General features: G+C 38.2%; 1 long non-coding RNA gene across 1 annotated transcript in view; it reads left to right on the plus strand.

Moving 5' to 3' along the window:
- Positions 1-4,819: 4,819 nt before the first annotated feature.
- The window catches only part of LOC121674073, a 34,313-nt gene continuing 26,037 nt past the window's right edge, over positions 4,820-13,095 (plus strand). The window contains exons 1-2 of the long non-coding RNA XR_006019440.1: positions 4,820-4,917; positions 9,123-9,237. This is a non-coding gene — a long non-coding RNA (uncharacterized LOC121674073). The remainder of the gene's footprint in view (positions 4,918-9,122; positions 9,238-13,095) is intronic.

Below are 13,095 nucleotides of genomic sequence, written 5' to 3' on the forward strand. Positions count from 1 at the left end.
GTTCACTACCCTGCTCAAGTAGAAGGATCTGTAGAAATATTACTCAGTAAGAAAGGGTTAAAAAGTGAAAGATAAAGAGCTCCAAGTGTCATTGTTTTAGTAACAGTAATGTTATGTCGCTACTACAATGCATAAAGAAAAGAAAAAAATGCTGACAAGAAAAGAAATATCGCACTTTAAAAAACTTTACTGAGTCTAAGGAAGGCACTTTTAAATTTGTGCCAGTTACAGTAATTAGTAAACTTGTTCTTAATAGTGTTGTTAAAATGTAATTTTTTCACACTTTCTCTGACTTTGACACTGCTGCTTTTTAAACTTCATTTTGCACTTTGTTCCATTGTTCTTTAATCTTCTGCACTTTGCATTTAGTATCACTGAAATTTCGCACTTACTATGTCAATAACATCTGGCAAAATTGCCACCTATTAAGAGTAAGTGTTCTTTTTTCTCCTGTGAGAAATGTGATGGTGTATTATATTGGTTTCCCTTGAGAGGCTAAGGAGACAATTTTAAAGCAGATAAATGCATTAAAGAAATAACCTGAACTACAAGAGAAGGTTAACGAAAGTCAGAAAGTTTTTACTTTTTTTTCACCCTTTTTTTTTCTTTGATAAAAGGATCCTGTTCATGTGGGGAGTTCAGTTATGCAATGTTTTGCACATTTGGATGTATGTTACATTTCCTAATGCTGCTGCAGGATATGATATATTCTCATAGGCTTTTGTCTACAACTTTTTCTGGCCATGTTGGACATGTGTCAATTTAGTGATGTATTGCAGCAAATGTGCCGGTCAGCTGAGCACTGCTAGGTCATTGTGAAAACACGGAAGTGATTTTCCAGAGATGATGTAGCCAGGAATAGGCCTGGCTTTGAGTTCTCCACCTCCATGGTCAAGCACTATTCCAGTTCACTTGTGCATGGAGCGAGCGTCAAGCTCCTTCTCACAGCAGAAATATTCTAGTGAAGGAAGATGCCATGGGTTGGAGTGAAGTGATCATCCTTGCTCTCTCTGTATTTACCAGCCCAGATAGAAAGTCTCTGACCTTTGACATCACCCACTGCCAGAAGACTGACCCACTTTGGACGTGCTGTCTTCAACAAGGCCTTCCCAAGTTAGGACGTACACATGCATGTCTGCATGTAGTCTGGCCTTTAAAGTGTACAACCTTTTCCCAAACTGTATAAATATCTTGAGTATGCATGTGATATATATATGGTGCCTGTAAATGAAACTGAATTTAGACAATGAAGCACAGCCTAAGTGACAAACTTTTCCTTTCCCATGGATAATATCTGGGTGAAACTGACCCCCTCCATGCTATACAGGTGCTGAAATGATGCTGAACTTCACATAATTGCACACAAGGCAAGGAAGGAAAAGACTTCACAGGAGAAAATTCTGTAGCACTGTTTACACCATGGGGTCAATTTTCATAATAGTCTCCCATGGCATTGCAGGAATGTGGGGCGTGAAGGGCTAAAGGAAACACAGCATGTTCCAGGGCCTGTCAAAGACATGGGGAATCTTTCCTTTGACTTTGACAGAGCTTTGGCCTGAGCCATCATTATAAAAGCAAACTATATATATGGTTTGATTGAAAAAACAGGAGGGATGGGAATACAGTGAACTGAGACACAGGGATTTTGGTACTTAGGCAGATTCTGGAAGGACATTTAATGTCTGCAAAACCTTGTGTCAGGACTCAGTGTTGCAAAATGTTATATCTGGCTTTGCACGAGGCATGTGAATTTTGCACCCAGCTACAAGCACAGCCCCAGTTAGCATAATGAGAACTGTGCATATATTGAATCACAGAGAGAGAGACTTGAGCAGAAGGTCTGTCCCCATGGAAAAGTGACTTAACAATTAGACTAAAGAAATGGACTGTTCTAAAATTGGTACACTTGAGCTTTGTTCAGCATATTGTTAAAGAAAAAATAGATACATTCATCTCTGTACAGATACATGTATGCGACTTAAAAACATAAATGGCTTGAATTTGTATGCTTGAATTCAAAAGAAGTTTTACTTGAGTACAGCAACATAGGGATGAGTTCAATGCTTTAGCGACTTTGATATATACGATAGCTATAGAACATATCTAATCTGAAATAATTTGAACTAATAATATTACAAATTTGCTACAGTCTGACTATAATACAATGCATATTTCTATGGTTTTCAATTTGCACATAGTATTTGTGATGGCATTTATTAGCTTTTTTCAGTTTAAACCTACCCAGGTGATCTGTTGCTGCTGTACATCTTGGAGGACATAGAAATAGCAAAATAAAGCATGCTTGAATATTTTCACTGTTTTCTTTCTTCCGTGTATACAATTAAGGCTCAGACATTTGCATCTCAATTGATCCTGTATTATAATATGAAGTTTACATACCACTGGTTACAAATAATGAGGTGGTAAAGAACAACAATTGTATTTCTCCTCCCAGATTTTCCCTTTTCTTAAATTTCTTCATTCTTCATTGGCTGCAATTTAAAAATCTTTTCCCTGACATAAATGCATTTTCTTCTGAGAAACTGACTCTTCTGATGTTTTTTATTTTAAAATAATTTTATATCCAAAAAAAGAATATTTTTAACAATACACAAATAAGACTCTAATGAGCACAAACATGAATCAAATGCTTGTGTTGTCTGGTGCTATCCAGCATGATACTGCAGTGCTCATTGTTAGCCTTCCTTCTAAAATTGTCACCTTCAGTTTCTTAATTTAGAAAAGATGATTTTTTTTCCTTATTCTGAAAATCCACCAAGAATTTGCAGTTGTGATTCATTAGCTTCCAGCTGGAGACAGAACTGGAGACTCAAGCAAGTTCTTAAGGTGACTGCTTGACTAAACTGCCCCAAAAATCAGTTACTTTCTGTTTAAAGATATATTGTGATAGATTACATGCAGCTAGTTCATGTGAGCCTTGTTCACTCTTTGTAATGATTTCCTTGGTAGGTAGTTCCCATGATTTCCTGGGGAAGATTCAGAGAGTAAGTCAAGGTTTGGCAACTTTTCAAAGTTGAGGTGCCAGATGGTATTTTTCTTTCCCAAATTAGAAGTTAAGCATGCTGTTTGAAACTCAGCAAGAGCTGGGAGATACTGCCTTTCACAGAAGCAAGATGCTGCCAATCACCTTTTTGGAGGTACCATCTCTCTGCACAAAGCCATAGTTTCTCAGCCCCTGTTCAGTGTGGAAGGTGGGGGAACCTCTGCCTTTCACAGGTGTCCGTCTAAAGATGTGTTTGTCTCCCAGCTCCTGAGCCATGTGATCCCTGCTGTGCACCCTTAAGAGACTGCCTGTGGACCATCCTGGCCAACAAAGCTGAAGGTTGATGATCCCTAGAAAAAGAATTTTGTTGAAGGAACAGAGATGCCTAATCTAAACCTAGTCAAGAGAACTGGTTTAGAGATAGTTGCTTTTGTGTGTGCCCTCTATTTTCATTGTGCCCGTGTTGCTATTTTTGACATTGTTTGTTTTTCCTTCAAATTCACTTTTAAATAGTTGACTAAAAGGCCACACCTTCAGCCTACAGTGTGTATCTTTAGGCAGTTGTGTTCACAGTAGGTACTTCAGGGAAAACAAATTTGTTTCAGGTAGGCAAGTGATTTAGCTGCCAGCACCCATTTTCTGGCACCTGAATGTTGGCAAAGACCATAGTCTACTTCCCTGTTCAGCTGCAGCCTGTCAGCTGAAAGCTGCTGCATTTTAAATTTTTGAATCTCTTTTATTTTTGAATTCTCATTTTTGAATTCTCTTTCACCAGAGGTCACAATCCCTTGTCTGGGAATCACTGAACTTGTGAATATGGAGAAAGGCCCTTTAAGTCTTCTGCTTTGTCAACAGGAACAAGAAATGTTAGAAAAATGGCACCTTTTATAACCTGTTAAGTTAGAGATTGTCTTGTACTGCTAACTAGTGCCTCCACTCAGTGAAAGGGCAACATAAGACACTAAAAAGAGAGGGGGACTTTCTGAAGCAAGTAAACACAGATCCAGAAAGGTGGTCTGGCTGGTCCTTCAGTCCAAACATGGGTTCAGCACTCCTCAGCCGTTTGCATGAGGTGAGCGTAGCCAAGCTGTGGCTCTTGAGAGGAGTCTGAGTAAGTGAATGCATGGTCCCAGTGACAGAGTCCTCTCATGCAACTAGTAGGATCCCTGCTGTGTTATCTGAGTTCACAGAGGCAGGAAGAGCTTTGGCGCTTTGGAGGACAGCATCACTGAACTGCTTTGGCAGCCGGGCTCTTGTTTTGCAGCAGAGTGGCTCACTGGTTTCTTGGGCATGAACGTGGCATTTCTCATGAATGTGAACATCGGCAGATTCATATCCGACTAGAGGCTGACAAGTCAGAGGACTGTCATCAGAAGTCCAGAATCTCTTGGCTACTGTCAGCTCATCTCCTACCATATCAGAAAAAAAGTGCAGAAACCTATGTAGAAGCTTTCTCCATCAACCTACCAACTTAACACCTCTTTTAAACAAAAAGGAATGCAAACCAACTTGACATTTATCAAGATAGCTTGGAGACAACAAATATGTTGCAGGCCTGAAGACAGGTGCATTACCACTAAGAAGGATTTTGTTATGAATGTTCTCATTACAGTGTGTCATGGATAACTAACAGCATAGTTTGTGCCTTGAGGTTCAGCTTTGCTGTTGTTACATTGTTGTCACATGATTTTATGCTAATCTTTTAGATTAAATGGTAAATATAGAAGTCTTTATTCAATTAACAAAGAAGTAGTCATTAAGGGATTGTGATTGAAATAAAATGGTGAGAAATATTATCCTCTTAAATAAGGAATTACTGCATGAGTGGACACAAGCAGTACAGCAAGGGATGGAATAAAACTGGAAAAGAGCAAAAACAGTACTGAGACATGCCTCAGCTCTCTGTTTAGAAGGTAAATGTTCAGAATTTACTTAAGCTTTTTTACCCACTCTGCATGGTACATGTAATGTATATACTAAGTTCTGCATGCAAGTATTCACATTCTGTTCGGTATTTGCTCTCTCATTGGTTTCAGTTGTTTTAAAGTTTGCTGCTGGCTATAAATCTCTCACCACAGCTTTTATCTGAAGTAAAATAATGGACTCTTTTCATGTGATTATCTGTCTTCCTTATAGTAAATGTCCAAGCTGAGGGATGTATTTTAGTCCTGGACTTTTGTTTTAACCCATATTCTGATCAGATCTGATGGCAATAGTTATCCTTATTATTATTGTTATTTAAGTGATTTCAATAGACTACTGACAATTACCTGGAATAATATAGCTTGTGTATGACAGTGCCAGCCAGCAAGGAAGAAGGGAACCTGCCTACAGAGCCAAAAGAGCAAACACCCACCACTCTACCTATTAGCTAAAAAATGTCTTCTCTGTCCTTATAGCAGGTAGGCAGATATGAAGTGTGGTAATTATCTGTCCCTTATCTTATCAATAATTAATACTTTTCACTTCATTATGTTCTTTTCTTTCTGGTTACTATACCTTGTTCATCACCACACTTGCTGTGTGTCTTGTTCTATGCATTTCCACAGCAGTCACATGTTAGTTTTCTTGTACTCTTCTTGGACAGAAAAGCATACAGAACATTTTGGATTAATTTTTATAATCAGCATATCTCTGCATATATATATTGCTAAATGTTCTGAAAAAAATCAAAAAATCAGGATAATGGTCATTATCATGGGATTGGAGGGGATGGTTTTCTCTGTCTTACTCTGCCAACAGCATGTCAGCTGCAAGTAAAAAAACAGTAAGTTCTTGAAGCAGAAATCTATATTGTTTTGCAGGTGTTTTGGTTATATTGGCATTTTTCTTTTAATAGTTCTATGACATATCAACTAGCCTATACATTGCAGTTGCATACAGTTGCACACGCAGGCATGTGCAATCTTACTGTAAATGCCCAGTGGGGCATTTAACTGAGCATTTTATTTGCCTCATCCTCAGAAGTACTGAGGGTCTTTACTTTCATCCTGACTGTGATGGCAGGACCAGGACTGACAGAGCTCAGATTCCCTCTGTCTTTCCATTACAGACAGAAGCTGTTGAGGAACCTCTGTGACCAGTGTAACTTAGCATAGCTTGGCAACAGCTCCGTGCTGCAGTCAGACAGCCTGTTCTGGCTGCAGATGGTACCCTGATTTCTCCCTGCTTAAGCATCCCCTCAGCTCACACCCAGGCTCCTGCTGAAAGTTATTGCCTCCTCGGGTCTACTGGCATGAGTCACAGAATGACTTTCTAGTCCAAAGCAGCCAAACGATGCAGGTTAAGGAAATAGTTTTCATTGAATCAGGTTAGGGAGCAACTAGGTGAGCAGGCAGTGGCAGCTGCAAGGGAACTGATAAGAGGTGAGCAGGTGAGGGGGTTTCATCTGAAGTGAGAAGAGGGTGCCTGAGCACCACATAAGTGATGTCAGAACCCCTGCCAGTCTTCTGATATGGGAAAGGGGAGAGACTTTTTGTGCCCTCCGTTCCTTTTTCCTGAACCAAGTCTATCTGTCACATAGAAGTGTATCAAACTCCATGCTAAAGCTCACTTATTTATTTTTTTAAGGAGTTGAACAGCTGCTACCCCAGTCAGCGAATGGTTTCTCTAATGTTTTAGTCACAGATGAAGTACGGACAGTAGCATAAACTAATTTCTCCCACTAGCTGCCTTTGTCTGAAGTCTGGCTTTTTATACCAGGTTAATTTATTAGATCTGTCTCATTTTCCTTTAGCTGGTTAGTATCTAAGGCCTAGATGTGTTACAGATAGCTCACAAAAACTTCATTTTGAACAGTGATCAGCTCCTATCTCACATGAAAGCTATACATAGGTCTGGTCAGAACTTCAGCAGTAACAGCTTTAGGAAAACAAATTATTATAGGAAGTGATTGATGTACTGACTAAATAGGTTGCAATCTTCCCCTGCAGTAGGTGGTGCTCGCTGCTTAAATAAAATTAAATTGTGACAGTGATGGGCATACCAGCTTTTGGTTGAGTCCTAAAACCAAGGATGGACAAACTGTGAGGAAAAAAGATAAAATCCATGAGTGAGAAGAGCCTTGTTTCATAGGGTACATTCTCTCTATCTAACCCTTCCTTTGCAGTTTCCTTTTTAAGTACCCTTGCTAAAAAAACTTCACCACATGCTTTCTTGCTACAGGGACACCTGGTTTGTTTTAGTGTACAGTACACTTTAGGAAGGTCTCAGAATACCAGAAATGTTAAATTTTTATATAAGCAGTGCTATTTTTGGTGAGAAAAATTGATTGGTAACTTATATAAATGCCAATTTCACCTGTTCAGCTGCTATTTGTAGGGTCTCAAGGCAAATTGAAGTCAATGAGAATTAGGCCCAAATGCATTTGAAAACACCTATAACTATCTGTATGTGTTTTAGGCACCAAAATACCTTCAAAAATGTGTTCTTTGGTCCTGCGTCGCTTGTATGGTGCTGTGGAGATTGTTTGTTCACAGATTCAGCTACCTGCACATGCCTCTTCTCAGCCCCAAAGCTGTGGCAGGGTGCTGCTTGCAGGTGTCTGCAGATGCTGGACTCTGCACCTCGCCCTCTCTGCCTTTCCTGTTTCAGCACCTTCTGAGGTCCTGACACCCCTGCTGGCTTTCACCAGCAGCGCAGGGACATTGCAGATAGGGCATGTGTGCAGACTCGAGTGGGGTGATGAGAAGCCTGTTTCCATGCTTCTGTGTTGAACAGAAGCAGTCATAGAAACTAACCCAAGCCCCACATGTTCCTTTGTAATAAAATTTTGGAATTCATACTGGAATTTTTGTACCAGGCCACTCTTGAATTTTCAGGAAAGTTTGGACCGAGATCTGAGTTTTATGGCTTATTTCTGTAACGGTTTTGAACTGGATGCCAAATTTGTGAGCTCTGCCCTCTCTGAGTACTTGGATATTATTGCATTAAAAACTAAAAAGAAATTCTCAGTAGTGGAAACCTCTGTTTTGAGACTTTTTTCAAAACAGTTGATCTGGTTACCCAGGCAGAATAAAAAATGTAAATTGCATTAAAAATGTGTGCTAAAATTTTTGTAGTTTGATTTACTATTTGTATATTTGCAGGTCATTATTAATGTTCCATAATAATACTTCACCTGGTAATAATGCATATTAATTCCTTCATATTTCTAAAGCCCTTTGAGAATCTAGAAAAGTGCAAAGTGCTATCAAATGTTTGAAATTCCAGCTGTTTTCCTGCAATAGATTTCGCCTTAAGAATGAGTATTAAAGAAAAAAAATAAATTTTTCTAAAGTGGATCTTCACTGACCGCCTGACAAAGTACATTTATTGGCATGCTTTCCATCTCTTTTTTCATGGTGATATATAATTTTAGTTTGATTTAGCTATTACTTCATTACTTTAGGAATAAAAGTTCACCAAGGCTGACACTTGTCTCACAAGGTAAATGTCCACTCCAGTGAAAGTGAAGTAAACCTCCCCTTTCCAGTCAGAATATTCTCCTGTAATGTTTTTTCATAAATATTGGTGTAGTCCTTAATAATGTCTTCTCTATAGAAATCATGTCTCTCTTGAGAAATACATTGGTCTAAGAGCCCTAGAGATAAAAAAGTAAAATCCTTAGCTCACTACCTTAAACCTGGCATTTTCTAGATGCAGCGTTCTGCATGGCTTGGTTTTGTTTTGTTTGAAACCATAGTATTTCTATTACTACAGAACCTGTTGAAATGCAGACCGTTAGCATGCTGATGTAAATTCTGAAAAGGAAACTAATTTGTGCGGTTTTCTTAGGCTACAACCAAGATTATTTTTTGTATTAAAAAAAAAAAAAAAATTACAACCATGTAAAGGTCCATGAGTTAAACTGCAGCCCTTTGTGTAACAAGGAAAAAAGCCACCTGAAAATATGTGTAAAATGTGTTTTGAGCTGCAACAATGAACTCTTTCAAAACAATGCTGTCACTGTTTCAGTACTTTAAAGTGACACTGTGATTTTCAAGTATTAATAAGCATCCAGGGGGAGCTAGGGAGTAGCAATTTTGCTTTTTCTAATGGTATATAAGGAAATATGAATACAGAGAAAAGTAGTATAAATGACTAATTCGTATTTTGGGGATGGGGCTCTTTTTACTAGGAACTTTTGATAAGAAACTGGTCAGCCATTCTGAGAGTGGTGGAAAGCCTGTCAAGGTCACTGCCAAGGACAAGAGAGTCAATTAGTATGCAGATCAGAGCCAAGGAGTTCAAAGGTATTGTTCCAATTCAATCACATTAGCCAGGCCAGTAATGAACAAACGGCACGACCTTAATCAGAGAGCCTGAACCACTCATTGAAGGGAAGTCTGTGTGTCTCTGTGTGTATTTGGGGGGAGCAGGAGGAGGGGTTAGGGTGGCAAAAAGGATGTGGTTTCTTTTGTTGTTGTTGTGGTTTGGCTTGGGCTTTTTTTCTTTTCCTTCTTTTTTTTTTTTAAAGGGACAAGCAAGCCCAGTTAGCTTAATTAGCCACCAGTAGTGGAAACTTCTTTCTGGGTCCCTGCGTTCTGAAGTACAAAACTGCTTTTATTTTTGGGTGATAACTGAAACAGCTTCAAATGGACAGGTGGCTTGAATATTTTAATAAAATGCATTCAGTGATATGCTAAAGGGTATGCAGGAGGAGGGAGATAACCTTATGTAAAACACCAAACCAAATTTTGCAATTACAGTTTCTCTCACACTGTTCTAATTTTCTGAAAGTCTGCATGCAAAGAAAATTCTGGGTGATTTTTTTTTCCCTTAGACATAAAGTAATCCACACTCTAGTTAATAATGGAAAGAATGTTTATTTAGAAGAAATATTTCTTTAGAATTCTCAGCCTGATAAACATTTCATCATACATAATTATGTTTTAGATATACAAATTGCTAAGTTGTTTCATGCACTCAGCACAATGCACACTGAATGTTTCGGTGTACTCGATTTAGTACAGTCAAAAAGCAGCATTCATATTCACCTTAACAAATGCCCACTTTATTATAAACTTGCAAAATATATCTCTCTGTGATTTTTCATGTGTACATAAGCACATTCAAATACTTCTCCAGAAATGTGTACATAGTGAGGACACAATAATAAAATGACAGGATATATCTGTACTCATTTATATATTATAATGTCTGCATGTTTCTGCAATGTGGTTTTTGAATGCATACTTAGGACTCCATTGAAATTTCTACATAAATCAGGTCTGCGTTCCCTTTTTTATAAGCTAATGATTGAATTTGGTAGCCAAAAATACTAAAATAACACTTCAAAGGGTAACATTTTTCTGTGTTTGGATATGTAAACATAGTTTTTGCACGTGGAAAGATTGAAAAAAACCTCTGCAAGAAATCAATATTAACTACTGAAAATGTGAATGATGCTTAAAATACATTCATATGGTTTACCTGCAAGTTTTGTGTTCACATGGTTTACTTACAAGTTACTGTTTTGTGTTTATATATACAATAAATTATAACTTTTCCGTATCTCTCTGGGTAAAATTTGCTCAACAGTTCCTTCAATTGGAGCAGATTATCAAAGAAAGCTGCAGGCTTCATTGGGGAGACTGAAGAAATCATTCATTTCTCTGTAAATGAATCGTGATAGGCAACTAAGATTTTAGGAATCAAGGGGCACTTGTTTTTTTTTTTTTTCCTTTCATTCTCTTCCTCTCCTTTGCTGGGGAGGTACTTCATCATATCTCACTAAAACGGAAGATGCATAACAGAAATGAAACTATTCTAGGCTATGAAGCACCCTAGGGGTTCATGAATGTTGGGGGAGGAACACTGATTATACAATGCAATAACATATTGAGACACTATTTCAGTTTTACACTTGGTATCAAGTAAATACAGGATATCTCACCCATGAAGGGTGATTATCTTTCATGAAGGGAGGAAATGAGTTATTAAGGTCTTTCTCAGGAGCAAAACAAGGATAAGAATCTTTATTAATGTAAGAAACATTTTTTTCCCTCTGCAGTAATATACTTCCTTTTTAGCAAAGATATGGATTTTTTTTTGTCTTTAAATTGTCTGTATCTCAGAATGGAACACATATCAGTTTTAGCTGACACCACTGCAGTGCTTGAGAATATTGTTATAAAACATGTGCTCATTTTTTATCTAGATCACAATTAATAACATTTTTAAGCATGCAATGTCTATCTCGTCCCATAAAAACACTTGTAAAGTATTTGACATTTTATTTGAGGATATTAAAAGATTGTTTAAAAATAAACATACACCAGCAGAGCAGAATTTTCACACGATTATTCAGATAGTCAATAGGTCCTCTTTGATCATATTATTATGATGCTTCTGCTGGATTTCAGTCTAAGACAGGCATATTTTTTGCTCCCTCTCTCTCTGTCTCTGTCTCTCCCCCCCCCCTTTTACCCCCCCACCAAACAAGGTCATAGATTTTTTTAAATGAGGACTAGAAGTTCCAAGTACAAGATTAAGTAAGTTCTAACAGTGTTATAAAAGTAAGTGCTTTTTTCTACAATAAAAGGTGTTTAAAAGGTTCGCTACAGCTTTAAACAGAATTACAATTTACTTCTTTCAAGTGTCCAGGCCATAAATTCTTCTCAATTCCCTCTCTCTCTCCTTGTCGGAATTAATGAGATCAGATTTGATCAGGGCAGTGATGTGTTCAGAGCCAAATCACACAACAGCGCGCGTGCGGTAATGGAATTTGCATCTAATGCATACATAAATCAAACATCTTTCTGGACATTTTCATATGCATAATGTCATTTCATCCAGTTCTCTCTGTGCAGAGGGGGAGATTTTTCTCTCTGAGAGAATGACTTTCTTTAATGCTTTCATTTTATTTTCGCTGACTACAATCCCCGTGAATGCGCTCGGTCGGAGAATCTTTCGGGGCGCGGTTGACAGTTCCTTTTCCAAGAGGAGTCCTTCACATTTATCATGCCTCTTCCTCGGGGGCTTTGTTATGCAAATGTGGCTGAAATTGATAATTCCAAAGTGCTTCATTTCGGTTCCTTGGCGGTTGGAGATGGTAGATAAAAAGAAACTGACAAGACACACTGATTGCCCTCAATGCTTGTAACTCTCTTGCTAACAAGGCTCGATATTGTTAAAAATTCCTATTGTTATCAGGGTGGCAGTTCCATTATGCAGGCCTTGCAAATTTCTCATTTGAATATTAACCCTTTAATCACCCAGCTCTGCTCCCCTCCCCCAGCCCCAAACCAGTTGCCCTCGGGTGGGTCAGAATGCAAACCAGGAAATTATTGCCTTATTATTAGTGAAAACTATGTATGTGTGTGTTTTGTTCTGTTTTGGTTTTTGTTGTTTCTTTTTTTTTGTTGTTCCCTAAACTACATGTATTAATCTTTTTTTTCAATGAGAATTTTTTACTGTAAAAAAAAAAAAGAGGCTTTAACAAAACACATCTAGCAGAGACAGAACAGGATTGTTTAAAGTTAGGTTTGGGAGAATATTTACATCGAAATATCTGTTCGCAGAAGTCAAATTCAGTAGCTCCTGGAGACTGGAGAAGTTTCATTATTTTTAACTTGTATGTACTTGCACTTTATGTTCTAACTTAGGTAGGCCTCAGGGAGGGGATAGCGTGTCTTTATATACCAGAGATACATGAGATTTTTAGCTGCCGGTCCTACTGGCTGCACCATCCCTATCTCAGGCTCATCAGCAACTAACTTCCAGCCTACAGACAGGTGGCTGAAATAAAGGAGTAGAGAAAAAGGCAACTTGAGAACCGCAAGGATTTCTTGAGCTGTGGTTTTTTTAACCTTGAAGGACACATGTCTATAACTTCCACTGTTAAGCACTTATTATTATTGACAGATTTCACTTACTTACTTACAAAATACTGTTAAGAAATGGAAGGGAAAGGCCTGATTCAGGGACTTGAAGCTGCAGCCCCTATGATTCACAAGAGTTTTGCTGGTATCTTCAGTGACCACTGCATCAGGCCCTAGAATGACAAAAGATCAGGAAATGGCAAGTTCAAGCTAAGGATTAAGTCACACAGCAAAAGAGCATGACTGATTGCTAACTGATTTACTCATTGATTAATGAAGTTGTGAGGT

Source organism: Corvus kubaryi, unplaced genomic scaffold, assembly GCF_017639235.1.
Source record: "Corvus kubaryi isolate FWS band 111438036 unplaced genomic scaffold, C.kubaryi_AGA036_p1.0 66, whole genome shotgun sequence".
NCBI lineage: Eukaryota > Metazoa > Chordata > Aves > Passeriformes > Corvidae > Corvus > Corvus kubaryi.